The sequence below is a fragment of the Corythoichthys intestinalis genome, chromosome 17, assembly GCF_030265065.1.
Source record: "Corythoichthys intestinalis isolate RoL2023-P3 chromosome 17, ASM3026506v1, whole genome shotgun sequence".
In the NCBI taxonomy this organism is placed as follows: Eukaryota; Metazoa; Chordata; class Actinopteri; order Syngnathiformes; family Syngnathidae; genus Corythoichthys; species Corythoichthys intestinalis.
In genome coordinates, this window is record NC_080411.1 from 1,041,734 (window position 1) to 1,052,601 (window position 10,868).

Genomic DNA, 10,868 nt, shown 5'->3' on the forward strand with positions numbered 1-10,868 from the left:
GTTCCGTCCTGAAGACCGCGCGGCGCGCTGAGTGTTGTGTACTTCCGCTTTACTTGGCATATTTCAATAATCGGAATTTGGATGTTTGTGAACCGTTCTCGAATCTTCCACGGCCGAATCGCGAATAATCTAAGAATTGGAAATTTTGCACACCTCTAGTCAATAGCATTGACATTGATCAATTCATCTTTTCAAAGCATCGACTTTGACAGGTACCAGTGTTGTTTTTGTCAACGGTGACGCTAGCGAAAATATTTCGTCAACACTTTTTTCATGATAACGAGCTAAAAATGTGATTTGGCGAGACTAAAACATAACGATACGAATGCCAGTTTTCGTCTGACGAGATGAAAATGCGTCGTTCCCGCCACAAGTTCAAAATGCATGATATTTTATGTGTAGTTAGCCTCTATTGTAGCAACGTGTGGTTGTGTCACTCATGACGTGCTGCCCCCCTATACTTTCCTGACTCACAAGTATGTCGTTTCCAGCCTCCATGTAGGCTTGCACACACGGTAAGATTTTTTTTTTTATATCTTGGCCAGAGAAAATATGCAATGTTGCTTTAGCTTTTAAAAGTCTGTGCTGACTCTGCTGAGTGATCGTCACACACGAAATGTAACTTAGCATAGCATTCGCATTAGCATTACGCTAATGGCGAGCTTCCTGTTAACTCTCAGACAACCTCAGACCTAAACTAAATTCGTTATTACCGCCTAAAAAATATAGCCAGAACAAAGGGGCTTCTGACTCAACAAGACATGCAAAAACTTATGCATGCATTCATGTTCAGTAGATTGGATTATTGCAACGGTATATTTAGAGGTCAGGAGAAAGCCACTGCTGTCGAAAAAAAAAAAAAAAAAAGCATGGTGAAGCATGGTGGCAGGAGCATCATGATTTGGGGCTGTTTTGCTCCCTCAGGGCCTGGACAACTTGCATTAATGGAAGAATGGATTCAAAAGTTTATCAGGAGGTTTAGCAGGAAAACCTAAGGCCGTCTGTCAGACAGTTGAAGCTAAAAAGGAACATGGATGCTACAACAAGACAATGATCCAAAACACAGAAGTAAATCAACTTCAGAATGGTTTCAGAAGAACAAAATACATGTTCTGGAGTGGCCAAGTCAAAGTCCAGACTTGAACTCCATTAAGATGCTGTGGCATGTCCTAAAGACAGCGATTCATGCCAAACATCCTAGGAATCTGACTGAACTACAGCAGTTTTGTTGCAAAGAATGGGCAAAAATTAGTCCTGGTCAATGTGCCAGACTGATCTGCAGTTACAGGAAGCGTTCAAAGTAGCGGAATCGGCAAAAAATATTGGCCATGCCTTTTTTAAATCTATCTATCTATCTATATATATATATATATATATATATATATATATTATTTATTTATTTTTTAATCGTTTTCTAATTGTATTTAACGTTACAGACATAATATGTTACACTCATCCAGAGTCTTTAGTTTAGGCTTAAGGTAAGGTTATCAAATTTATCCCGACAACGACGGTCATTAATTTTTAAAAAATCTACCACGTTAAATATTTAACACTATTAATGCATGCGTTGCACGACCCACTCACGCATTGTCGCGCTCAATCTGTAATGGTGCCGATATACCCATTTAGAGAGATAATAGACAGCGTAAAATTAGTAGAGAGAATTTTGGCAGCCTTTGGAGCTTTTTTTTAATAGGCTAAAGCCTTACAGTCTCTCTCCCTACAATTAGAAAAATAATGGGAAGCAATGTGGGGATCTTTATCTTAACACCTTATGTTATTATGTCACAGTCATGGTTCCACTTCCCATCATGCATTTGGCCATGGCTACAGTATCATTTACTGAAAGCTCAACAAATACACTGTATGGCAATATTTAGTCACAATATACAAAGTCACATTTATCCTTTAAGAATTACAAGTCTTTCTATCCATGGATCCCTCTCACAGGAAGAATGTTAATAATGTAAATGCCATCTTGAGGATTTATTGTCATAATAAACAAATACAGTACTTATGTACTGTATGTTGAATGTATATATTCGTCCGAGTTTTATTCTTTTTTTTTTTTAATGCATTGCCAAAATGTATAGGATCGGGAAAAATTATCGGGAATGATTGGAACGGAATCGGGAGCAAAAAAAAAAGCAATTGGATCGGCAGATACTCGAACTAAAACGATCGGGATCGGATCGGGAGCAAAAAAAAAAACATGATCGGAACAACCCTAATAAAAACCTATAAATGTTTGGGTGGTTTTAGTTAAAGCAGACACTGTTTTTTCATCTGTGTGATTTTGGAGAAAGATCAGATCACATTTGATGGTTATTTTATGCAGAAATGTGAGAAATTCCAAAAGGTTCAGACTCTTTTTCATACCATGGTACATTAAAAAAACTGCTTCTATCGCCGTTAAGGGTGCACCCCACTGACCAAGTACTGCGGGCTTCCTTCCTGGATTCGGTCTCGCTCTCGGTCGACTTCGCTAAGTTTCTTGTTGATGGCGTCCAGTTCCGCCAAAAATTGCTTTCAATTGCACTTTAAGTCTCTTAGCGCACTCATTTCCCCCCCCCCTTCTGTCGTTGTTTGCATACTATCCTCATTAAAATATAAAAACATAAAAATGTCTGGGTGGTTTTAGTTAAAGCAGACACCGTTTTATCATCTGTGTGATTTTGACAAAGATCTGATTACATTCGATGGGGATTTTGTGCAGAAATGTGACAAATTCCAAAAGGTTCGGATACTTTTTCATACCACTGTAAGCTAAACATCTCACAACACATCACATAGCATCATGACAATATGCATAGTTCCTTGTTTTAAATAAACAAAAATCTATTTCTCAAGCGCCAACGTTAGCATGTTGACTTCGACAGTTTAAAAACAACAACTGTACTTTCGTCAGTTGAAGTGAAAACACCGAGAGCGTCATTTCAACATACAAGACGAAGAAAGTTGCTGGGTTAGTAAAACTCTGCAGTCAAAACGCTGACCGCATTAACGTTATCAGTACAATTTCTACTCGTATTACAATTATTTGAAAGAGTAATTCCGTCCTTCAATCGCTTGAGTTAGGCGACAACGGCAAGAAAACAACTGCAAACGCAACGAGCACACAAGATACAGGTTTGGGACCAAAAAACAAAAATTACAAAAAAATTTGCCTTTTAAGACAAATAATGACGAAACAAGCTCACCTGAACGCAGATCCTCCGCGAGTGGCCTGGACAAAGCCAATTTATGAAATGAAACTCGAAGACGGACGAGAACCACACCTTGACGAGACATGCAATTGGACACGCCCACTATCAGGTATCATCTTGAGTCAGTGGAAGTGCTTAGTTTCTTTAATATGAGTTGAATAAATCAAAAAATGATGCTTGAATATGAAAGGACTCACAATTTTATTTTATTAATTATTATTTTGCCAAAATATTACACTGCTGGCCAAAATTATTGGCACCCCTGCAATTCTGTCAGATAATGCTCCATTTCTCCCAGAAAATGATTGCAATTACAAATGCTTTGGTAGTAATATCTTCATTTGTTTTGCTTGCACTGAAAAAACACAAACGAAAATTGAAAAAAAATGAAATTATTATCATTTTATTAGGGCTGTCAAACGATTAAAATTTTTAATCGAGTTAATTACAGCTTAAAAATTAATCGTAATTAAACGCAATTCAAACCATCTATAAAATATGCCATATTTTTCTGTAAATTATTGTTGGAATGGAAAGATAAGACACAAGATGGATATATACATTCAAAATACACTACATAAGGACTATTTGTTTATTATAACAATAACAAGATGGCATTAGCATTATTAACATTCTGTTAAAGCGATCCATGGATAGAAAGACTTGTAGTTCTTAAAAGATAAATGTTAGTCCAAGTTATATAAAGTTTTATATTAAAACCCCTCTTAATGTTTTCGTTTTAATAAAATTTGTAAAATTTTCAATCAAAAAATAAATTAGTAGCCCGCCACTGTTGATCTCAATAATTACACAATGCTCATGGGTGCTTAAGCCAGTAAAATCAGTCGCACCCAAGCGCCAGCAGAGGGCAGCAAAACTCCAAAAAACACAAGTAACAAGTTGGCATTGCACTGTGTTGTCATTTTAATCTGTTTGAGGGGGGCATGTGCGTTAATTGCGTCAAATATTTTAACGTGAATAACTAAAAAAAATTAATTACCACCCGTTAACGCGATAATTTTGACAGCCCTTCATTTTATACAAAACTCCAAAAATGGGCCGGACAAAAGTATTGGCACCAGGGCTGCAGCTATCGATTATTTGAGTAGTCAATTAATCGATGAACTACTTAGTTCGAATAATCAAGTACTCGGCTAAGGAACATGAAAAATTAAAATACCTGAGCTGAGCCTCAAACAATATAAAAATTTTTTTAAAAAGGATCTATTTACAACAAAAGAACAATTGGCTAACTTACGTGGCAAAAGTCTGCTAGCTTAAATGCTATAAAAGGCTAACTTTTTTTCCCAATGCGTTTAACAAACGGTTCAGACACATATTACCACAATAAATGGCTAAATATACTTCATAAACTAAATTACAAATGAATTAAAAAAAACATTACCTCAAACAAAAACTTAGCCTACGTTGGTCTTAACATGGAGCAGCTGGATTCAACCATGTGAAATGAGGTAGACCAGAGGGCAGTGTATCCACCCCAGTCAATAAAACTAAATGCAAACACTTTTTAAAATAAACCGTTGCAACGACACTTTATTCAAACGACTACTCAAAGCAGCTTAATTTAATTCATATCTCTTTTTCTAATCGAATACTCGAGTTAATCGTTTAATCGTTGCGGCACGAATTGGCACCCTTTAAAAAATCATGTGACGCGTCTCTAATTTGTGTAATCAACCGCAAATGTAACTTACATGTAGCACATAACAGGTGGTGGCAATAACTAAATCACACTTGCAGCCAGTTAAAATGGATTAAAGTTAACTCCCCCTTTGTGCTGTGTCCTTGCGTGTACCACTCTGAGCATTGAGAAAAGAAAGAAGACCAAAGAACTGTCTGAGGACTTGAGAAGCAAAATTATGAGGAAGCATGGGCAATCTCAAGGCTACAAGTCCATCTCCAAAGACCTGAATGTTCTTGTGTCTATCGTGCGCAATGTCATCAATAAGTGTAAAGCCCACGGCAATGTAGCTAACATCCCTAGATGTGGACAAAAAAGAAAAATTGACAAGAGATTTCAACGAAAGATTGTGCAGATGGTGGATAAAGAATCTAGACTAACATCCAAACAAGTTCAAGCTTTCCCGCAGTCCGAGGGTACAACAGTGTCAACCCGTACAATCCGTCAGCGTCTGAATGAAAAGGGACTCTATGGTAGGATACCCAGGAAGACTCCACTTCTGACCTAGAGACATAAAAAAAGCAAGGCTGGAGTTTGCTAAAGCTTAGCTGAGAAAGCCAAAAAGATTATGGAAGAATGTTCTCTGGTCAGATGAGACAAAATTCATCAACAGAGTTCACATGGGAAAAAAAACAAGGCCTTCAAAGAAAAGTACACGGTCCCCACAGTCAAACATGGCGGAGGTTCCCAGATGTTTTGGGGTTGCTTTGCTGCCACTGGCACTGGACTGCTTGACCGTGTACATAGAATTATAAAGTCTGAAAACTACCAACAAATTTTGAAGCATAACGTGTGATAAACCTGGGTCTCCCTCAGAGGTCAGGGGTCTTCCAGCAGGACAATGATCCAAAACTAGGGCTGTCAAAATTATCGCATTAACGGGCGGTAATTCATTTTTTAAATTAATCACGTTAAAATATTTGACGTAATTAATGCACATGCCCCGCTCAAACAGATTAAAATGACAGTACAACGTAATGTCCGATTGTTACTTATTTTTTGGTGTTTGGCGCCCTCTGCTGGTGCTTGGGTCCAACTGATTTTTTGGGTTAGTACCATGAGTGAGCATGGTGTAATTATTGACATCAACAATGGCGAGCTACTTGGTAATGTTTTATCTGAAAATTTTACAAATTTTAATAAAACGAAAAAATTAAGAGGGGGTTTTAATATAAAATTTCTATAACTTGTACTAGCATTTATCTTTTAAGTACAAGTCTTTCTATCCATGGATCGCTTTAAGAGAATGTTAATAATGTTAATGCCATCTTGTTGATTTATTGTTATAATAAACAAATACAGTACTTATGTACAGTATGTTGAATGTATATGTCCGTCTTGTCTTTATCTTTTCATTCCAAAAATAATTTACAGAAAAATATGGCATATTTTATAGTTTTGAATTGCGATTACGATTCATTTTTAAGCTGCGAGTAACTCGATTAAAAATTGTAATCGTTTGACAGCCCAAAATATAATATAATATAATATTACTACTATTAATTAAATATATAATAACCAAATAACCCTCTCTGGGTTCTTCACAGAAAAACACCAGGAAATAACACGATTGAAAATGTTGAGATAATTATCGGGGTTTGATTCATTAAATGTTTGCTTGATTGGTTGATTGAATATTTGCTTATGCTCATATATACCATAAATAATACATATTGCCATATTTTTCTTACATATATAACCAGTAAATGATTATTGCTTGCTATACCAGATTGTAGTATAATGCTTAAGTGTTACAAAGTGTAGAAAGAGGGTCGGAGTGGCTTCATGGCCGGTAACTGGACCTTCCAGGCAACCCCAGCACCTGGGGTTTGGACTTTCGCCTAGCCCTTCGAGGACGAATTTCCATCCGAGGACATCTTCCAGGGCCACAGCGGTGCACAACTGGAAGTGTTTGGACTATTCTGCTGATTGTTTAACGTTGCATAACTAAAACTGTCTGCATTATTTTGACTGCTTATATATTATTTTGAACAAACAAACGTTGTTATCTAGTACCGTTTTGGCTCTGCCTGATTATTCTAAACCAGTGGTCTCAAACCGGTCCTCAAAGGGCCGCAGGGGGTACTGGATTTCATTCCAACCAAACGAGACAAATACCTTTTCACCAATCTGGTTTCTTACAAGTGTAATCAGTTGATTGCAATCAGGTGCTGCTTATGTTAGTAGAAACCTCATTGGTTGAACTGTTTGTGCTGGATCTGTTGGAACAAAAACCAGGACCCACTGCGGCCCTTTGTGGAGTCGGTTTGAGACCGCTGTTCTAAACCTTTTGTCCAAATATTTGATTGCAAGGGTGAACACATGACCTTATGTCCGTTTGCGAATAAACTGCCAAAGGACACTTTCCTCATTGATATGTGACTGTAATGTCCAGTACAGGAACACACTTTATGGGTCAATCATGGAGCGACATTGCGCGGTGGCTCTATGTGAGCACGGAGGGGGGGGGGGGTCTCATGTCTTAACAGTGGGAATGGTTAGGTTAGAAATGTGTTTTCAAGTCCTTTTTGCGGGGCTTGCATGGTCTGCACTCAACCTCACGGCAATGTTCGCCCTAAACGGCACACACGTTTAAATGGATTTTTCTTTCTTTATTGTTTGGAAAATGGGCACGCGGATATTTGGGATACTGTTATTTTTTGTTAATCAAATGGTAATTGGGCAGAAATATTTTAAAGTAAACAACGCATAACAATGTCGAGTATGTATTAATGGTAGCAAAAGGCATTGTGTAAAGAGATCCCTAAGTGTGGCATACCTGAAACCATTTATAGCGATAATGGGACGCATTTTGTAAACAGAGTAATCGATAAGATTGGGAAATTGTTTTGCATTTCCTTAAAAAATCACTGTGCATGGCATCCTCAAAGCGCGGGTTTGATTGAAAGAATGAACGGTACTATTAAAAATAGATTAAAGAAATGCATTGAGGAAACGAAAAAACCATGGACACAGTGTTTGGGTCTTGTAAAGTTACATATTAATATTACTAGTACGTTGGGATTAACACTTTTTGAAATTCTCTTCGGGAGACCATACCGGTTACCGATTTTCTCCACTAAGTGGGAAATAGATGAAGAAGCTAATTTAGCCGATTATATGCGAAAGACATTGGAAGTGAGACAGGATTTGTGTTTGCCACAAGTTGATTCTGACTCTTCCCAGCAGAATGACTGGTGTCCCAGCAGAATGACTGGTCCAGTAAACTGGTGTTCAATGGAGATTGGGTCTTGATCCGCAGCATCAAAAGAAAACACCAAGAGCTCCTCACGGCTCCTACAGCCGTAAAGATCGCAGAGAGGGAAACCGGGGTTCACCTTGCCCACTGCAAAAAGGTCATCTCAACAGAGTCCCAAGGTCGAGCAGCTATCTAACTGAAGTCTGACTGAACGGTGGGGGTGAGCTTATAGTGCTCATAAATACTGCAGGTCAGTGAAGAGTGGTATTAAGCAAATCCAGGGCGCTCTTCCTGTTTAGGGGAACTCGGTCGACATGACACTGCCGAGGTGGGCAAGAAATCTCTTGATCACCTATGTAGTCATCTTTTCACGCTCGCGATGCACAAAGTTACGGTCAGAAAACTACTTGGTATGTGACGGCTAAAAGGAGGGCCTGGAGGGCGCTGGTGGCGGAGGACGGTCACAAATGGGCAGATTGGACCTCCGACACCTGTGCCACTTCCATTCGCCCTCAAATCAATTTAAATCGTTTAGAGCCGGGAATTCAAATACAAATTAGGTCCGGAAAATGGAATTGTGGTAATAAACCTTGTCTTTATTTTTTCCTCTCCCCATACGAAGGATGGACTGACCCAAGAGGAGATCCTTTTCATCTCCTAATCGTCTGTGTATCCTCCTTATTGGGAGACCCAGTGGAGGCCAGGCCCGTGAGTAAAAATGTAGAGACTAAGCCGCCTGGGTTGATAGTAAAGGCAACGAATAAAGTTACTGTCGATGATAGAATGGTAGCGGTTACTGGGGTTACTCAACAAGCTAATAACTGGCTTTTGTTAGCGGAAGCTGCTGGAAGAATGGTTAATTCTAGCTGTGTTGTATGTATGTTGCGCGTAGTGCCAGCTCTCCTTCCGCCACATTGCCTTCTGGAAGTTATGACTAGAACCATATTGAGTAAGGCTTGCAAGAAATGGGATGGGGTGTATCCACTAACCAAAGCTGCGAAGGAAAAGCCTATATTCTCCGACGAAGTTGCACTGGCTAACTTTTCCTGTATTGAACTTTCAGGGTCATTGAGGAGAGTGGGGAATCTAAATCCCTCATGGTGTAAGACGACCGTGTATCAAACGAGTCCCTTAGTGCCGCGTAGTGACGTCTGGTGGTGGTGCGGTGGCAGCAGGCTCTATGACACCCTAAGGAACTAGGTGGGGGTATGTGCACTTGTGTCATTACTCTTACCAGTGTCTATTTATCCTGTTTCGGCTACAGATATCCTGGACGCAACATCAAAGTTTGACCCCTCTAAGTTGCGTGTTAATAAACGTAGTGCCCAGTGGGCAGTTGAACCAACTTACATAGATGCGATCGGAGTTCCCCGTGGTGTGCCGAGTGAGTATAGGTTGACTAACCCAATTGCCTCGGGTTTTGAATCTATACTCCCTTGAATCACTGTTAATAAGAATGTTGAGAGGATCAACTACATCCATTTGAATCTCCAGAGACTTAATAACAATTCAGAGATTGCTTTTACAGCCTTAAAACACCAGCTGGATGCCACCTCTCTCATGGCGTTCCGAACCAGGGTGGCCGTGGACATGATGCTAGCCAAAAAAGGCGGCGTATGTGGTCACATCGCTGACGGCTGTGCTACTTTTGTTCCAAACCCTACCTCCTCTAATGAGGAGAACTTCCACAAGGCCCTCGGAGCAATCAGCTCCCCTGGTAGAACGATGAAGGGTCACTCTGGAGAGTGGACCCCCGATGTGTCCAGCTGGTGGGAAGCAACGTTCGGTAAGTATAGGTCAATGCTGTATACTATCCTGGTCTCTGTGACAGTGTTCCTGATGGCTCTGGGATTATGTGGTTGTTGTTGCATTCCCTGCATTCGTGTTGTACTTCACCGGTTTGTTTTCGCGACTATAGATCCTCGATTACAGGAATTAAATCCCCATTTGGCCCTGGGAGAGGAGTATGACACAGGTGCCCATACGGAGTTTGTAGTTTGCGAAGTGGCTCTCAATGGTGACGATCTCCCTGACGATGGCGATGACAATGATGGGTTCTCCATTCCGGAAACTTTCTTTCAGACCCCGCCACCGCCTCCAACTCCGGCTGGCGACAATATGCGTCGACATGTCTAATGATTCGATTGAATAAAGCCTTTTTTAGGAGGTTCTTTTTGATGATGTTTTTGTCGCAAATATTGAATAAACAGGCGGGAAATGTTGAGATAATTATCGGGGTTTGATTTATTAAATGTTTGCCTGATTGGTTGATTGAATATTTGCTTATGTTCATATATACCATAAATAATACATACTGCCATATTCTTCTTACTTCTAGATTTGCTTATGCTCATATATATACCATAAATAATACATACTGCCATATTCTTCTTACTTACTAATTACTTTAAATAATATATTGCCATATTTTTCATATTATTCATATATAACCAGTAAATGATTATTTCTTGCTATACCAGATTGTAGTATAATGCTTAAGTGTTACAAAGTGTAGAAAGAGGGTCGGAGTGGCTTCATGGCCGCGCCGTTGCATAACTAGACCTTCCAGGCATCCTAGCACCTGGGGTTTTGGACTTTCGCCTAGCCCCTCGAGGACGATTTTCCATCCGAGGACATCTTCCAGGGCCGCAGCGGTGCACAACTGGAAGTGTTTGGACTATTCTGCTGATTGTTTAACGTTGCATAACTAAAAGTGTCTGCATTATTTTGACTGCTTATATATTATTTTGACTGTTTA